General features: G+C 43.4%; 1 protein-coding gene across 1 annotated transcript in view; it reads right to left on the bottom strand.

Annotated features, from left to right (window-relative positions):
• GAB2 (GRB2 associated binding protein 2) overlaps positions 1–16,607 on the bottom strand; it is a 241,838-nt gene that overhangs the window by 33,302 nt on the left and 191,929 nt on the right. The gene's annotated exons all lie outside the window — the stretch shown is intronic.

Genomic DNA, 16,607 nt, shown 5'->3' with positions numbered 1-16,607 from the left:
CCTCCAACCATTTACTGCCTCTTAATGATCACAGATGTCCCCCAAGGCTCTGTTCCAAGTCCTCCACGTTTCTTTCTCCATTCTCTTCCTTGGTGCTAGCAGCACCTAAGGATTCGACAACTCTATTGAATTATTGAACTAATTGAATAATTGAATTAATACCTCTAAGTCTATGATTCCCAGGTCCGTATACACGATTCCAAAAGTCTTAATGTGGTTTTAAGCTTTAATTGTCTTAAAGCACGTGCTATTAAGCCCCAACCTCTCTTCTGAACCCAGCCCCACATTTCTGGATGCCTCTTAGACATTTCCCCTCGTGTCCCTCCAGCCTCTCAAACTTGGCGAGGTTGGCAGCTCCTACAATTTATGGGTCTTAGAAAGCTGCCTGGGGCTAGAACTCATCTAGCAAACTAGAGATTCGGCACTTAAAGAAAGACAAGCAGTCAGCTTGTGTCAAAGCCGGAACCCACATCCTTCTGGCTCCAAGTCCTGCTGAGATAAGGCATATCGAAGCCCTTTGTAAACTGTAACAGGCCAGGTCAATGCGAATGACTGTGATGGCTAATTATCAGGAGATGGAGGAGAGGTTAAGAGATGGGCTTTGGCCTAAGTACTGGTATTTTCCTTCCACGTGGACAGGCTGAAATTATTGGCCTGCCTTCTCAGTGCCATACATTCCATGCTTTTACACAATGTTCTCTTGCTTATCACAGACAAAATAATTACTCAGTCCTTGGAGACCTGTGCTCAGAAGGCAAGCTCTCCATCCTGGTGTCTGAGGACAGTTCTCCCCTTGCCAGCAGTCATCCCCTCCTCCTACCCCTCACCTCCCCTGATCTCCCACCTCAAGCTCTGACCCCGGACTTGGGGCGGCACCAGGTACTTTCTGATCCTTCCATATCTGGATCCCTTTGCTGAATCATCTGGATTCTGGCTAACTTGAGTTCTAAGTGCTATTGTGCCTATCGGATGTTCCCAGGCTTTGTTGTAAATGGTCTGTGTTTTACAGCTCCCTTTCAAACATTTCCAAGTCTGGAATTTCTACACAGATGCCCTTTTCAAAAGTAAAAGCATCCCCCGAGAAACTCTTCTACCCTCTCACACATCACCAGGTCCCTGTGATGTCAGTGCAGGAGTGCTTAGCATAAGCATCTACTGGATAAATGTTTAATGATGGACAGAAGGGGCCTTAGAAATAAAATAGTAAGGACAGAGAACTTGAAACATGAAGAAAGGTTTGGGAGATGTTAAAAAGCACCAGCACCTCGATTAAGGGTAGTCAGTCATTTTTTCAGTCACATTTGACTCTTTGTGACTCTAATTGGAGGTTTCTTTGCAAAGATCTTGGAGTGATTTGTTATTTCCTTCTCCAGTTCATTTTAAGTGACTTGCCCAGGGTCACACAGCTAATAAGTATCTGAAGTCCAATTTTAACTTGGGAAGATGAGTCTTCCTGACTTTAGGCCCAGCATTCTGTCCATTATGCCATCTAGTTGCCCTAAGTAATCTATATCGAGTTGAATTATTTTGGCTTTTAAAGTGATGGATACTAATTTAAACTTTGGTTGTCGAGTCATTTCAGTAGTGTTTGAATTTTCATGACTCCATTTGGGGTTTCCTTAGCAAAGGTCCTGGAGTAGTTTGCCATTTTCTTCACTAGCTCATTTTACAGATGAGGAAACCAAGGCAAATTGGGTTAAATGACTTGCCCTGAGTTGCAAAGTTATTAAGTATCTGAGGTTGGATTTAAACTCAGGACTTTCTGGGACCAGACTTGGTATTTCTATCCATCATATCATCTAGAAGTCACCTCTCTTTAAGCCACAGTTTCCTCTTTTGTAAAATGGGGATAGTCACACATGTATAACCTGCCTTATACAGTTCTAATGATGAAAATGTTGTAAATTCTAAAGCACAATGGATTTGGGAGTTATTATTTGTGTCCATTTCTCTATAGTCCAGAACCCAAGAGTGCACCCAAAGTAAGTGTCCAAGAAGATCTCTTAGATTACATCTGAGTCAGAAGACCAGGGGTTCAGCCTCAGCTGTGTTGTTAGCCAACTGCATCCCTTTGGTGAAGTCAGGTCTTTGGGCCCCGGCTGGAAAATGAGGATTATGGTACGTGCTCTGGCTACCTCATGGGGACAATATAAGGCACAAATCAATCAGCAGGCCTTTATTAAGCATTTACTATGTGCCAGGATCCAGTGAATAGAAGGTAAAAGTCCTTCAATGAGTTTAGAGCCCCAGATGATCATAAAGCATAACGAAGAATTATTTTGGGGAGGAGGCAATGAAAAACTTGTTCAAATGAAGTTAAAACTGTCAATGGACTGGTGTTTGAAAGGAGCCTGGTATGGGATTCAGGAGACAGGCTTGCCTCTGCCACCGACCCCTTACGTAACCTTGGGCAAAGTCACTTCCCTTTCCTGAGTTTCATTTTCTTTGTCTGCAAAATGAGGGCATTCTTAAGTTTCCTTCCAGCTTGGACGTCATCAATTCACAGGATTCCAAGACAGGGCTAGACGGGATCCTTGGAAGGGTCAATCCCCTCATTTTACAGAAGAAGAAACTGAGGCCCAGGGATTCTGAATGAATTGCCAAAGGTCACATGGAGAGCATCAGAGGTAAGATATAAATCCAGATGCTCTGACTTGGGACAGCCAGTGAGCTCTTTTCATTGTTTTAAGGTCCTTTCAGCAATGCCATTCTGTGTTCTAAAGATGTTCTAATTGTTCCTTTTAAAAAATGTTTACTGCAAACCTGTGGTATCCAGGGTCCATGGCAGAGTTAGGAAGAGAAAATCAAGGCCTTTAGCATCCTAGGCAGAGAGCCATCTTTTAGTCTGGACCAAAGATAAAAGTCAGGGAATGCCTGATCTAAGTTTGTTTTCTTTTAAGCATCTGAGTTGCCCCCACTCACCCTCTCCTTTTAACAACCAAGTCACTCCTCTGTCCTTCCACAATCACCCTTGGAAAGCTTGTCCTGCTTATAAACACTCCCCTCTGCAAAACACTTTCCAGGCTGGGAAATATTCTGAAGGGTTTCAGCTGATGGCTCAGCCCAGTCTGTCTGTCTGTCTCTGTCTCTGTCCCCCCCAACTCAGTGCTTTTTAATCCCCTGGAACACCCTCAGCCTCCTCCTCAGTGGCCCTGGGCCTCTTGAGATCTGTGGAGCCTCGCTGGACTTGTCAGCCTCAGCGTTGGGTACAGCAGCCCCAGGTGCCTGCGTCCGACCCCAACCGAGTTGTTCTGATGGGATGGCCCAAGGGTCAAGAGCGTGGTGTTTTCCAGGCATGGTGGTTACTAGAAAGGGAGATGCCTATGTTTCAGGGGGGAAAGTCTAAGGCAGCCTTCTGATGGGAAGAGACAATAACTATTTATAACTTGCTCTATTAATTTTGTTATTGTTGACTTGTTTCAATCTTGTCTAATTCTTCGTGGTCCCATTTGGGGTTTTCTTGGCAAAGATACCATGGTAGTTTGCCATTTCTTTCTCTGGCTCCTTTTGTGGATGAAATACTAAGACAAACAGGGTTAAGTGACTTGCTCAAGGCCACACAACTAGGATGTATCTGAGATTGTATTTGAACTTGAGTCCTCCTGACTCCGGAGCTTTCTCCACCGGGCCACTTAGCTACTCTGTTAATAAAGCAACTCAAATATGTACTTAGTAGCACTTTCAGGCTTACAAGGTATTCGTTATATACTCTTCCATTTGACAAGAATCCTGGGAGAAAGGAATTCTTATCATCTCCATTTTACATATGAGGAAACTGAGGCTCAGAAAAATAAGGGAATATACCCTTTTATTCCTTTATTTCTAATAATCATTAATAAATCTCTTAAAATATAATATTTTAAGTATTGTATATTTAATTTTAATTTTTACAAAATGTAATGTATGAACCTGGTTTTTTTCTGATTCAGGACAAGTCTGGCACCCCATTCACTATTCCATAAAGGAAAGGATGGGAGGAAACAAGTCTTAATGAAATCCTTTCTGTGTGCCAGGTAATGTACTATGGGCTTCCTAATATCTCATTTAATCCTTATGACTCAGGGAGGTAGGTGTTATTACCCCTACTTGAGGAAACTGAGGCAAAGAGATTGAGTGACATGCTCAGGGTCATACAGATAGTGTTTGAGACTTGACTGGTCTTCTGACTCCAGTCTTGGGATTCTATTCACTGCCCAGAGACCATGCAAAGTAACCAGCATTTGTATAGGAGAGACCCAGAGGTCAATGGACTGACCTAAGATCACCGAGATGATAACAGAGCCAAGAATCAAACTCCAGATTCCAGGGGGTCTTTGCTGCCTCCCTCCCAGCTCCAAGTCCATGAAATGTGGATTAACAGTACTCTAAATGAGAGAAGCAGAGATCCAGAAATCAAGACTGTCTCGGGCTTGCTCAGCCTCATTCTGTCAGATTGGTTGCCCAAAGACTTATTAGGCACAAGCCTAGGGGCTTCACATCAAGCTGAAGGGGACAAGGGTGAACGGGTTGTAGGGAGGGTCCAGAATGAATGGATGAGAATAATGAATAAGTTACATCTCTCATAACTTCTAAGCCTACAAAGCACTCTCCTCACAATGGAAGAAAGGTAAGAGTCACATCATGATCCCCATTTTTTAAACCCTTACTACCTTCTGTCTTAGAATCAATACTGAGCATCGATTCCAAAACAGGAGAGCAGACAGGACTAGGCAACAGGGGTTAAGTGACTTGCCCAGGGTCCCACAGCTAGGAAGTGTCTGGGGCCAGATTTGATACCAGCATCTGGCTGGCTATTCACTGAGCCACCTAGCTGCCCCATGACACCCATTTTTGCAGGAGATGGTTCAAGGGCTTGTCCAAGGACAGACTACTAGTAAAAAAATCAAGCTTCCTGTCACCAAGCCCAGTTCTTTCCCCACTCTATCATACTGCTTTCCAACAACAATTTAGATTTATTCTTTTATCTCTCCTATTCCTCCCACACTCCGAATGAGCTTGCTCAGTAATCTCCTTGTTTGAATCCTCCAACAAACACCCCAGCCCCTCCTGCTTCCATTGCCGTGGATCTTCTTCATGTATGCTCCTCCTCCCCCTGGACTTGAAGGGTGGACACTTTGGGGATTCACTCAGGACTCTAAAAGGCCTCCCTCTGCCAATCTTCAACCATTTCTGCCCTGCTGATCCCCAATCCTCATCATTTGCTTTCCTCCATCCCATTCCTGGGCTGCCAGACAGAGGGTCACAGATGTTGAGCTCAGTGGGACCTTAGATGCCATTAAATTGAATTCCACTCATTTTATAAATAAGGAAACTGAGGCCAAGGGAGGTTAAAGGACTTTTCCAGGGTCACAAAGTCCAAGATGAGATTTGAACCTGGGTCTTCTTGACTCTCAGCCCAATATCCCATTCACTAAACAAGCTGCCTCCTGAACACTGAGGAAAAGTCACAGAACTGTGTTAAATAATATTATTGATATATATAATGTTATTATAGAATTACATGTTGCATATAATCATGTGTTATGTTAACATATTAATACTATAATTCATGATAGTAATAAAAGTTGACATGTTAATAACATTTGCTTTATGCCAGACTGACATGTTAAGCACATAACAATTATTATCTTATCTGATCTTCACACTAATAATTAACATACATATCTAACAAGCACTGTGCTAATATCTCATTTCATCCTCATAACACCTGGGAGATAGGTGTTGTTATAAAATCATTTTACAGATGAGGAAACTGAGGCAGACAGTGGTTAAATGACTTGCCCAGCATCACCTAGATAGTAAGTGTTTGAGGCAGTAGTTAAACCCAGGTCTTCTTGACTCCAAACATGGCCCTCTAATAACTACACCATGTAGCTGCCCCTCACTATCGATTTAGGCTACACAATCTTAACTGGGCCTTTGTTGCCTTTCATTCAAGTATTTATCTGTCCCCTATATCATGCCTCAGAGTTCTCACTCTAGACCTTTTCCAGATAAGAGGCAGCAGAGAAATAACACTGGGTTTGAATTCCAGCACCCTTATTTTCTATTTCTTCTTTGTAATAAAAGACAGAATGAGGACCGGTCATTGTTGCTGTTGCTCAGTCATTTTCAGTCATGTCTGAGTCTTTGTGACCCCATTTGGATTTTTTTTTTTAGCAAAGATACTGGACTGGTTTGCCATTTCCTCTCTACCTCATTTTACAGATAAGGAAACTGAGGCAGGACTCACCCAGGATGACATACTAGCATTTCTAAGGCTGGATTTGAATTCAAGAAGATGAGTCTTCCTAATTCCAGGTCTGGCCCTCTATCCACTTCACCACTTGATTTTAGGAGGGAGTAAAATTTTAGCTAGATGTAGGAAAAAGAAACCTACTAACAAAATGGGCTACCTTGGGTCTTTCCATTACGGGGAGTATTCAAGGGAAGGCGAAAAAACAAATTGTTGGGTATGCTGTAAAGACGATAACTGCTCGAGTTTGGGTTAGACTCCATGACCCCCGAGGGACCCTTTCCACTCTAAGATTGTGCTTCTCAGGCAGGCTGACCCATTCATTGTTGATGCTTCTCCCAACCATAATGTATCCTTCCCCCAACTGGTTCATGACCCCAGCCTGGCTTCTCATCTCGGGCTTGTACTTTGATTTGGGGTCGGCTGCTACTTCTCTAAACTGCCTTTATGGTAAAAAAAAAAAAAGACAATATAGCATAAAACAAGTGATAATTTCTAGAATCATTACAGTCTCAGAAGGGGACCTAAAGGCAAGTGAAAGATGCCAAAATAAGTCCATTAGACGTAAACGAAGATGTTTAACACGGGGCAGAGAAGACGGGGAGGGGAGAGAAGGGATGCATGGCAGCTGTGTAATCAAGTATCAGGAGGGCTGTCCCAGGGAACAGGGATTAGCTTTGTTCTGCTCAAGCGAGAGAGTAGAACTAGGGATAATGGGAGGATGTTGCTGACAGGCAGAGTTCAGGGGGATAGAAAGGGTTGCCTCAGGAGGGAATGGCTTCTTCCTCCCTTGATGTCTTAGTAAAGGCTGGAACATTCTCATCCATTAAATGATGATGACATTATTATTAATAATAGCTAGCATTTATATAGCCCTTAAAGATTTACAAAATGCTTTATAAATAAACATTGTCTCATTTCATATTCACATTGTAGTATGTTGTACTGAAGATTTTCGGTCAGGCACAGGTTGGACTGTTTAGTTATTTTTAGACATGTCTGATTTTTTTTTTAAATTTTAAACCCTTACCTTCCATCTTGGAATCAATACTGGGTATTGGTTCCAAGGCAGAAGAGTGGTAAGGCCTAGGCAATGGAGGTCAAGCGACTTGCCCAGCGTCACACAGCTGGGAAGTGTCTGAGGCCAGATTTGAACCTAGGACCTCCTGTCTCTGGGGCTGATTCTCAATCCATTGAGCCACCTATCTGCCTCCATGTCTGACTCTTAATGACCTTATTTGGGACCTTCTGAACAAAGATATTGGAGTGCTTTGCCATTTCCTTCTCCAGGTCATTGTACAGATGAGGAAACTGAAGCCAACAAGGTACAGTGACTTTTCCAGGGTCCCACAGCTAGTAAATATCTGAGGTCAAATTTGAACCCAGGTCCTCATGACTCTGGGCCTGGTACTCTATCCACTGAGTCATCTGAGCTACCCCTATAAATGAATTCTTGAGTGGTCCTCTTCTCCGCCATCTTTATCTTTTTGGTCCCTGACAATACCCAGCACAGAGTCAAGCATAGAACCACACTAACAAAGACCTTCTGAATTGAAAGAAAAAATTCTCTGTGATGCTGATGGGGATGGATGTCCACAATAACTAGCTACCATTTTGAGGGTGGTGGAATATTCACCAAGCATGTTTCTTCCAGTCACTCTGGCAGGTAGTTTACAGAGAGATCACCACCATTTTAAAGACAAGGAAACTGAGACTCAGAGAGACTGACTTGTTCACAGTTACCCAGCTGCTAAGTGGTGGGTCCCCTGCTTCCTAGGCTACCAGCTCTTTTCAATGCACCTCAAGTGCCTCTCCAGATTGGTCACATTTTTGAGCTGAACAAACAGTGACCAGGAGAAACAGCACAAACACTGAAGCAAATCCCCCACCTTCCTGATGCAATATAGGGCTCCTTACATTAGTAAAAGGCAGAAAAAGGGCTACCAGGGAAAAAGAGGGCAAGAAAGAGATAAACAGAAACATGAGACCCTCTGGGGTACAAAGCACTGTCATCGTCATCGTCCCTGCTCCCTGCCCCAAGGAGAGACCTGAGAGAGAACAAAATCCCAGCATGAGGGGAGAGCCAAGTCAGAGCATCCTGACCTCAAAGCATTAGATCTCTCTGTGTATTTGAGCGAAAATCAATTCTTTGAAGGACAAGGAAGAAAGGAGAGAAGGAAGGGAGGGCAGGGAGAGGGGCTGCAGCATGCCCTTGATTCACCTTGTTGCTATTTATTTAGTCTTGTTTCCTGTTCTTCCAAGGAACCAGATCCAGATTCTGGTTTTAAGTCAGGTAGCATCCTTCGACATCCATGGGTGGGACCATTTCTGGGTGCTCTGGGAAATGCAGTGGGTCCAGGATGTCACAGTAAGGGATATATATATATATATATATATATATATATATGTTGTTCTCTTGTGTGAGTTGTGTCTGATTCATCATGACCCTATTTGGGGTTTTCTTGGTGAAGATACTGAAGTGGTTTGCCATTTCCTTCTCCAAGTCGTTTTAAGGATGAGGAAATTAAGGCAAAGAGGGCTAAGTGAAGAGTCCAGGGTCACTGAGACTAGATTTTAACTCGGGTCTTTCTGACTCTAGCAACTCTACCAATCATGCCACCTAATTGGGAATGAGCCTGAGTTTAAATGCTGGTAAGACTAGGGTAACATTGCTTCTACTTTCTATGCCTCCCTTTCCTCATCTGCAAAATCTATATTCTATACTAGCTACCTCACTGAATTATGTGTGTGTGGCAAAGGTAGTTGTAAATATTATTTTTAATTGTTTCACTGCAGCACAAAATCACAGATCATTTCATTTCAGCAACTCTCTTCCACAATTGTGAGTCTTCTTATTCCATCCACAATGACATATCCCATGTCCTCCCCACAACTTGTCTAGAAGAGTATGGCTAGGACTATAAAAGTTATTTGGTAAATGCTATCTAATTTGATCTAAGCCCTTGTGGGTTTGGATGAAGAATAAAAACAGCAATGGGCTTGGAAGTTCACAAAATACTAAGCACGTACCGCTAGTCCCCACTTTACAGGTGAGAAAATTGAGGCTCAGAGAGGGAGGCAGCATCTTGCTCAGTGGCTATTCAGCAAGATAGCAGGGCCAGGGATTCAAACCCAGGGCTACTGGTTCCAACGTCCAGCTCTTTGTTACAGTGGTACAGCTGGTCTCTGCCAGACAGAGATGTTTTTGTTGTGGGCTGGGTGTTTTTGGACAGTGCGTCTATTCTTAGACCGGCTTTGTCGTTTGGATTCCATTTTAACTCTGGGAGAACAGTGCTCGGGTTACGGGTTTTGCTGTCATCTGATCCTATGGCCACGGACCATCGCCTTTTGAGCCAGAACCACTTCTCTAAGCACTCCTCCATCTTCAAGTGGAGCCTGGGGCTGCTAAGATAGCCATTCCTCCTGGAAATGGGGCTCTCCCCTCTTCAGAGCTCCAGAATCAAGCCAGTCCAGTCTAGCTGCCCAATCACAGGTCACAAATCATCCATTATGGACCTTTTGCCATTTAGATACCACAACACGTTGCATATCAGTTTTGCTGTTGTTGGGTCGCGCCTGACTCTCCATGACCCCGTGGACCATCGGCTGCCAGGCCCTTCTATCCTCCTCTGGCTCCCAAAGGAGGCCCAAGCTCATACTGTGTATCACTAGCGCACGCTAATTATTCTAGGACACGGGATTTCACTGGCGAGTGTACTCCTGATGCAGATGACAAGCCCACCCTCCCTCCATAGGAAATGGTCCTTCCAAGTTGCAGTGAGTGAGTGAATGATGCTTTGGGCACAAGCTTCTCCACCCTTAGTTAGGTGGGCTCCCTCTCCCTCAGAGGCCCAAACATTTCAGGGTGGTCACCCCAATGGGTGCTCTCTCACCAAAGTCCCAGTAGTCACAAAACGAAGCACTTTCCTGGAGGGTAAAGCAATGATTAATTCAATGAAACAATTATTTATTAATAATAACAACTTCCATTTATATAGCACTTTAAGGGTTACAAAGTGTTTTTTACATGAGATATCTTGATCTTCACAACAACCTGGTCAGGTAGGGTGCTATTAATCCAATTATAGAGATAATGAAACTGAGAAAGGTTTGGTGACTTGCCCAGAGTCACACAGGTAAATGTCTGAGGCAGAATTCAAATTCAGGCCTTTCTAACTCGAAGTCCTGCCCTCTATCCACCATGCCACATAACTGCCTTCTCTGTGAAAGAGCCAGAACTTGGCATTAGGAAGACAAAGATGAAACTAACATAGTTCTTATCCTCAAGGTATTTAGAACCCAGTGGTACCATCAATCAATCAAACCACCCTTTAGTAAGCACCTGCTGTGTGCTAGATAAGGGCAGTGAGGTGGAACAGTGGATAGGGTCTAGCATGAGAAAGACTCGTCTTCTTGGGTTCAAATCTGGTACCGGGTACTTAGTACCTGTGTGACCCTGGACAAGTCACTTCACCTTGTTGGCCTCAGTTTCCTCATCTGTAAAATACACCAGAGAAGGAAATGGCAAGTCACTCCTGCACCTTTGCCAAGAAGGCCCCAGAGAGACTGAAATGATGGAGCCACATCATCATGTGCTAAGCACCAGGATGGAAAAAGAGGCAAAAGACAATTCCTGTTCCTGTCCTCAAGACACTTACAATCTATCATCATCATGATTGACTTCTTAGGAATCACAGTAGAAAAGGACCATAACGACCCCATCCAACACCGTCATTTTACAAATAAGGAAACAGACCTGGAGAGGAAAAAGGATTTGCCTGAAGTCATAGGGATATTAATCAGAATCTGAACCCAGGCTTTCTGACTCCAAATTTGCTGCTCTTTCTGTTAAGCCAATTTTACAAAATCAGTCTAGCCACTCCTACTAGAGAAACAAAGATAAAAAAATTATCACTTATATTATATTGCGCACGCGCATGCGCGCGCACACACACACACACACACACACACACACACACACACAACACACATTTCCTTTGGAAGGAAATGGAGATGGCCAACAAGGTTCAGAATTGAGTAGAGAGTGGTCAGGCTGGATCTTCTTTAGGAAACCAAGCATATGTTCGATCCCCCCAAAGCCTATCTCTTTAATGACAGTATTTGCCCAGTGCAGCAGTGTGGTGGTGGCAAATCATGGATAACCAAGATGTTCCTCCTGTGTTCAAAGGAAGCCAAAGGACAACGGAGAGAAGTATGATGGGTGTAAGTAGATGGTAACAGATTAGCAATGATGACTTGCACAGAAGTAGCATCAAAGATAACCCAAAGGACATGCGTGATTAATAAAGGGTGACCTAGTCTAAAATTAAGAGTGGGGGATAAGAGACTATAAGCATTGAACAGAAGGAGAAAGCCCATGTCTTCTTTGCTAAAGTCCTTATCTACTATCAATTCCAAGGCAGAATAGCATCTTGGGCTAGGCAATTGGAGTGAAGTAACTATTCCAGGGCCACACAGCTGGGAAGTGTCTGAGGTCAGATTTGAACCCAGGTTCCCCCAACTCCAGGTCTGGTCCTCTATCTAGTGAGCCACCTACTTGCCTCCTATGTCTTCTTCATCCTTCCATCTTACCAAGCATCTGCTACCTGCCTATAGCAGAAGCCTACACTTAGTAGGCATTTAATAAACATTGGTTGAATTGAATTGAAATGTGATCAGAATTGATGGTGAGCCTGTGAAAAAATGGGTAGAAGAACCTAGCAAAGGGCTGAGATGTACATATATAAAGTTAAAACAGAAACATTTCTTATTTATTATTGCTAGCATTTATAGATTACTTTAAGACCTGCAAAGTGTTTTGCATGTAGTAGCTCATTTGATCCTCACAACTATCATGAATGGAAGTATAATAATTATTATCTACATTTTATAGATGAGGAAAATGAGGCTGAGAAAGATTAAGTGACTCGGCCCAGGATGGAGGTGTTGTCATTATCATCCCCATTTTAAAGATGAATAAAACAAGGTCAAGAAAGATCAAGTGACTTGCTCAGGGTCACCCAGTATTTGAGATAAGTTTTGAACTCAGGTCTTCCCGATTCCTAGTCTTGCACTCTATCAACCTTGTCACCTAGAGACCTACCAAAAGACCAGACAATATGGAATAAAGTATTACCTTCAGGATGGGATAGGATGATGACATCACAGAGACTGACTCATTTATAGACCTTGCCTGACAGAGCCAAGTGAGAGGCCACAGACAGTATGCAAAGAACTCTGGAATTCTACATTGAAGACCTGTGTTCTGGTCCCAGTTTGCTACTCATTAAGTCCAGAGGAGAAACCTGGAAAAACTCAACTCTCTGAGTCTCAGTGGCCTCATATGTATTATGAAGATAATCATCTCTCCTATCTTATGTAACTTCTAGGATTGTTTTGACAAAAGTGTTTTGTGAGCCTTTATGGCCTGATACCTCTCTCTCTCCCCTTCTTTCTCTTTCTTTTAAACCCCTACCTTCTCCTTAGAATTAATCCTATGAATTGGTTCTAAGGCAGAAGAGTGACACAAAGCTAGAAAGTATTAAGGTCACATCTGAACCCAGGACCTCCTATCTATAGGTCTGGTTCTCAATCCAGTGAACTATCTAGGTAATTCCACCTATATTGCTATTCTCTCTCTTGACATCTATCTATCTGTCTGTCTGTCTGTCTGTCTGTCTATCCATCCATCCATCTGGCTGTCTATCCATCCATCCATCCAACCATCTCTCGCTCCTTCTCCCTCTCTGTCTCTGTCTGTCTATCCATCCATCCAAACATCTCTCTCTCTCCTTCTCCCTCTCTGTCTCTCTCCATCTCTGGTCTGTCTCTCTCTCCACATAATCCATGCATATAAAAACATATGAGCTATGGTTGCTCTTCTTAGAATCACAGAACATTCCAGCCACAGAGTTCCCAAAGTCTCGTCCTTCCTGTCTTGTGTCTTTAACCAGCCCCTGGAACCTCCCCAAGGCATTTTTCTTGGATCCCCTGGAAAGCGAGGCTTTATTTTTAACACAACCAGCGTCCCAGCTGCACTGACATCCTCCTTCTCCGATGTGTACATGCATATACATGGGCTTGACAAGACACATGTTAAGATGATTAGAATGGAATGTCTCACTCTGCTCCGAGTAATCATGTTCCTTTTCAAAATATTAGTGTTCCACTTTAAATCATCACCAGGGAGACAGGAAATAAGCTGGAACCTTCCCTCCCTTGCTCCCCCGTCTAAGCCCAAATTTATGCTTTGAAACAATCAAGGAGGGCGAATGACAAGCAATGAGTCTGGAGAGCTCATCTGTATTATTATAATTACTCATATTCATAATCATCATAGCAGGCAATGAGTGCCAACAAGGTGCTATGTAGAATACAGAATGAGAAGGCGCCGAGAGTCTTTGGAATAACCATCCTTGGAGCCTTTAAAATGACCCACTTACAGCCTCAGCTACTCATCTTCTTCATCTCCTGTGACAGAGAATTGCAAGAATTTAGTGAGGAAAGGAAGGCTGGAAGAGAGAGTAACAGGGCTGAAGGGACTTTAGAATATTGAGTGTCACTGCTTGACAGGACCTGAAAATGGAGACTGTTAGAACTAGAGGTGACCAAAGGACTGCAGAACTGGAAAGAGCTGTAGAACCGAGACGTTAAGGGGTTGGAAGAGATCTTAGAACATAGAATGTTGGCACTTAAAGAGGGACCTTAGAAGACAGAACATCAGTGCTAGAACATGGAATGTCAGAACTAGAAAGAATCTTTGAACCTAGAATGCTATGGAAAGGACCTGAGAACACCAAATCTCAAAGCTAGAAGGAAAACCACAGAATTTGAGTTAGAAGAGAGCTTACAATATGGCATCACTGAATCTCAAAGCTGGAAGTAGATGTTAAACAAAGAATGTGAGAGCTGGAAGGGATCCAACATCGATCGGCTTATGTTATGGACAACAAAAATAAGAAACTTCTAGAAGAAAATAACTTGCCTACAGTCACATTTAAGTTAGTAGCAGAGATGGGTCTAGGGGTCAGAATCTCCTGATTCACTATTACACTATCTTGATTTTTTCCCCCATCATGGCTGAGTGTATATAACCTTGTAGGAGTCATATAATTTCTGTGGCCTCAATTTTCTCATCTGTAAAATGAAAAATTTGGACTAAATGACCTCTAAGGTACCTTCTAGATCTAATATTATCTGAATCTATTTATGTCCAGCCAGGTGTTACTTACTCAAGGGAATTGGAAAAGGAGAAAGCATGAAAATGGGAGCTAGGAGACCTGAATAATTCAGACCTCATCTTTTTCACAAACACAGTATGATGTTGGAGAGGTTGCTTAAACTCTCTGGGCTTCCGTCTCTTCAGATGCACAATGATGTTGGATTAGACAATGTTTGAGTTCCCTTCCAGAGCATCCTGTTCCAGTTTAGGAGTGCCATATCAACTATGCAAAGAGGATGGGAGGAGGGAGAAGTGCCAATGTGCATACAATACACTTTTAAAATTTAATTTGTATTAACATTCTTTCTAATTCCTTTCTTAAGTCTAGACCAGGAGCATCAAATGTTCCAGTCCTGTACCCACAATACTCTCTGTTGCTACCTGAACCAAATTAAAATGTTAATGAGAAATATTTAGCAAAATAAAGAAAGATACAATTGACCATAGATGATGTTAACATATGGTTATTTAAGTCAATATGGTGGTCACAGAGATCCTTATATATGGTTTCCTGGCTTCTGTTTCTATTTGACATTGACACCACTGGTCTAGACAAGCCACAAGGCAGTGATCACATCCAGATTTGTTGCCTATTTCCAAGGTGTAAACGCTCACCTGACTCTCCTTCTATTCACTTTCTAGTCTTTACCTGCAAGACAGCAGCCTCGACCCTTACCCCTCCATCCTCTTTCTTCCTAGCTCCCCTCTATTGAGCAGGGACTATCTTGTTTGCTTGTATTTGTGTCTCCAATCAGTAGCGCAGTCCGTGGCATACACTAAGTGCCTAACAAATGCTCTATCATTATTTTATAGATGAAGAAAGGTGAGCTTCAGAGAGGAGTGACTTGGCCACATTCACAAAGGTTCAGAGGTGGGATCTGAAAGCCAAGACTTCTGACTTCAATGGAGATTGCTCTGTAATTTGATGCTAGTTCCTTTCAGCCTATAATCTGAAATCACCACGGTCAAGTCAGTTAATCTTTCTGGACCTCAGTTTACTTCATCTGTAAAGTAAAAACGTGATGATCATTTAAGATCCTTTCTGGGTCAAATTTGAATGTTCCTATGAAGTCCCCATCCTCAGGGGGATTTCTGAAGGCAGCCCTTAACAGATAAAGATAAATTGACTGGCTTGCCCAAGACCACAGAGTAAGGAAGAGGAATATAGGGAGCTCTAGAATTAGAACCCCAAATTTCCAACTCCTCATACATTGTGCTTCTCACCGGGCCTGATGGGCAGTGTCCTCTTCTTTGGGAAATTGGTCACTGGCTTGCAGCTTCAGGCCAGGGCATCAGGTTTGGTGGCTTCTCGAGGAGAGCCTTGGGGGGAAAAATGCAACCGCCAACAGGCCTGGTCACATGGCTGGCCTCACAGCTCTGTTTACAATTATCAGGTCTCCAGTGGGCGTGAAAACATCTGTCCTTGCTTGGGAGAGGTTTGCGAGTGAAGGTCTGGGCCAGAGGGCTGGCCTGGGTTGAAAGGGAAGGCCGGGAAGGCTCTTCTATATGACGCCTACAGGAAGAAATGTGGGCCAGTTGCCACCCCATATGAGTGGGGGCAGAAGGACTTAAGGAGGGGTCAGGGAGGGGGGCAGGCCTTTTTTTAGGGCCACAGGGATCTCCCGTGCAAATGGCACACGTGGGCAAGCTCAGGGCAGTGAATCTTAGCTGGAATGTCAAGCATCTCCGAGATGATCTCCTTCCTCCCTGAGTTTGCTGAATCATTGGCTTTTTCCAAAGGGACAAGGTTCCTCCTTGAAGCAGCTGAGTAAATGAGAGAACACATATTCCCCAGTACAGGACTCTATCCAGGAGAGATTGTTGTTGGTGGTGTTTGCTTCCTCTGTGCTCTGATTGTTTTAGAAGCAAATACAATTTGGCCGAGTGGAAGGAACAATGGGCTAGATTTCAGGACCCCCAGATTTGAGTCTGAGCTTGGTTACTAATTGCACCATGACCATGGCCAAGCTGTGAGCCTCATCTGTGCCTCAGGTTCCTCTACTGTAAGAGAGGGGGTTAAAGAATATAAAAGATTGCTCTAATTCATTAAGAGGACGAAAAAGCATATGTAGGGAGCAGCTGGGTAGCTCAATGGACTGAGAGCCAGTTCTAGTGATGGGAGGTTCTGGGTTCAAATCTAGCCTCATACAC

The sequence above is a fragment of the Monodelphis domestica genome, chromosome 4 (assembly GCF_027887165.1).
Source record: "Monodelphis domestica isolate mMonDom1 chromosome 4, mMonDom1.pri, whole genome shotgun sequence".
Lineage (NCBI taxonomy): Eukaryota > Metazoa > Chordata > Mammalia > Didelphimorphia > Didelphidae > Monodelphis > Monodelphis domestica.
The sequence above is the reverse complement of the archived record's forward strand: the minus strand, read 5'-3'. Positions and strand labels throughout refer to the sequence as shown.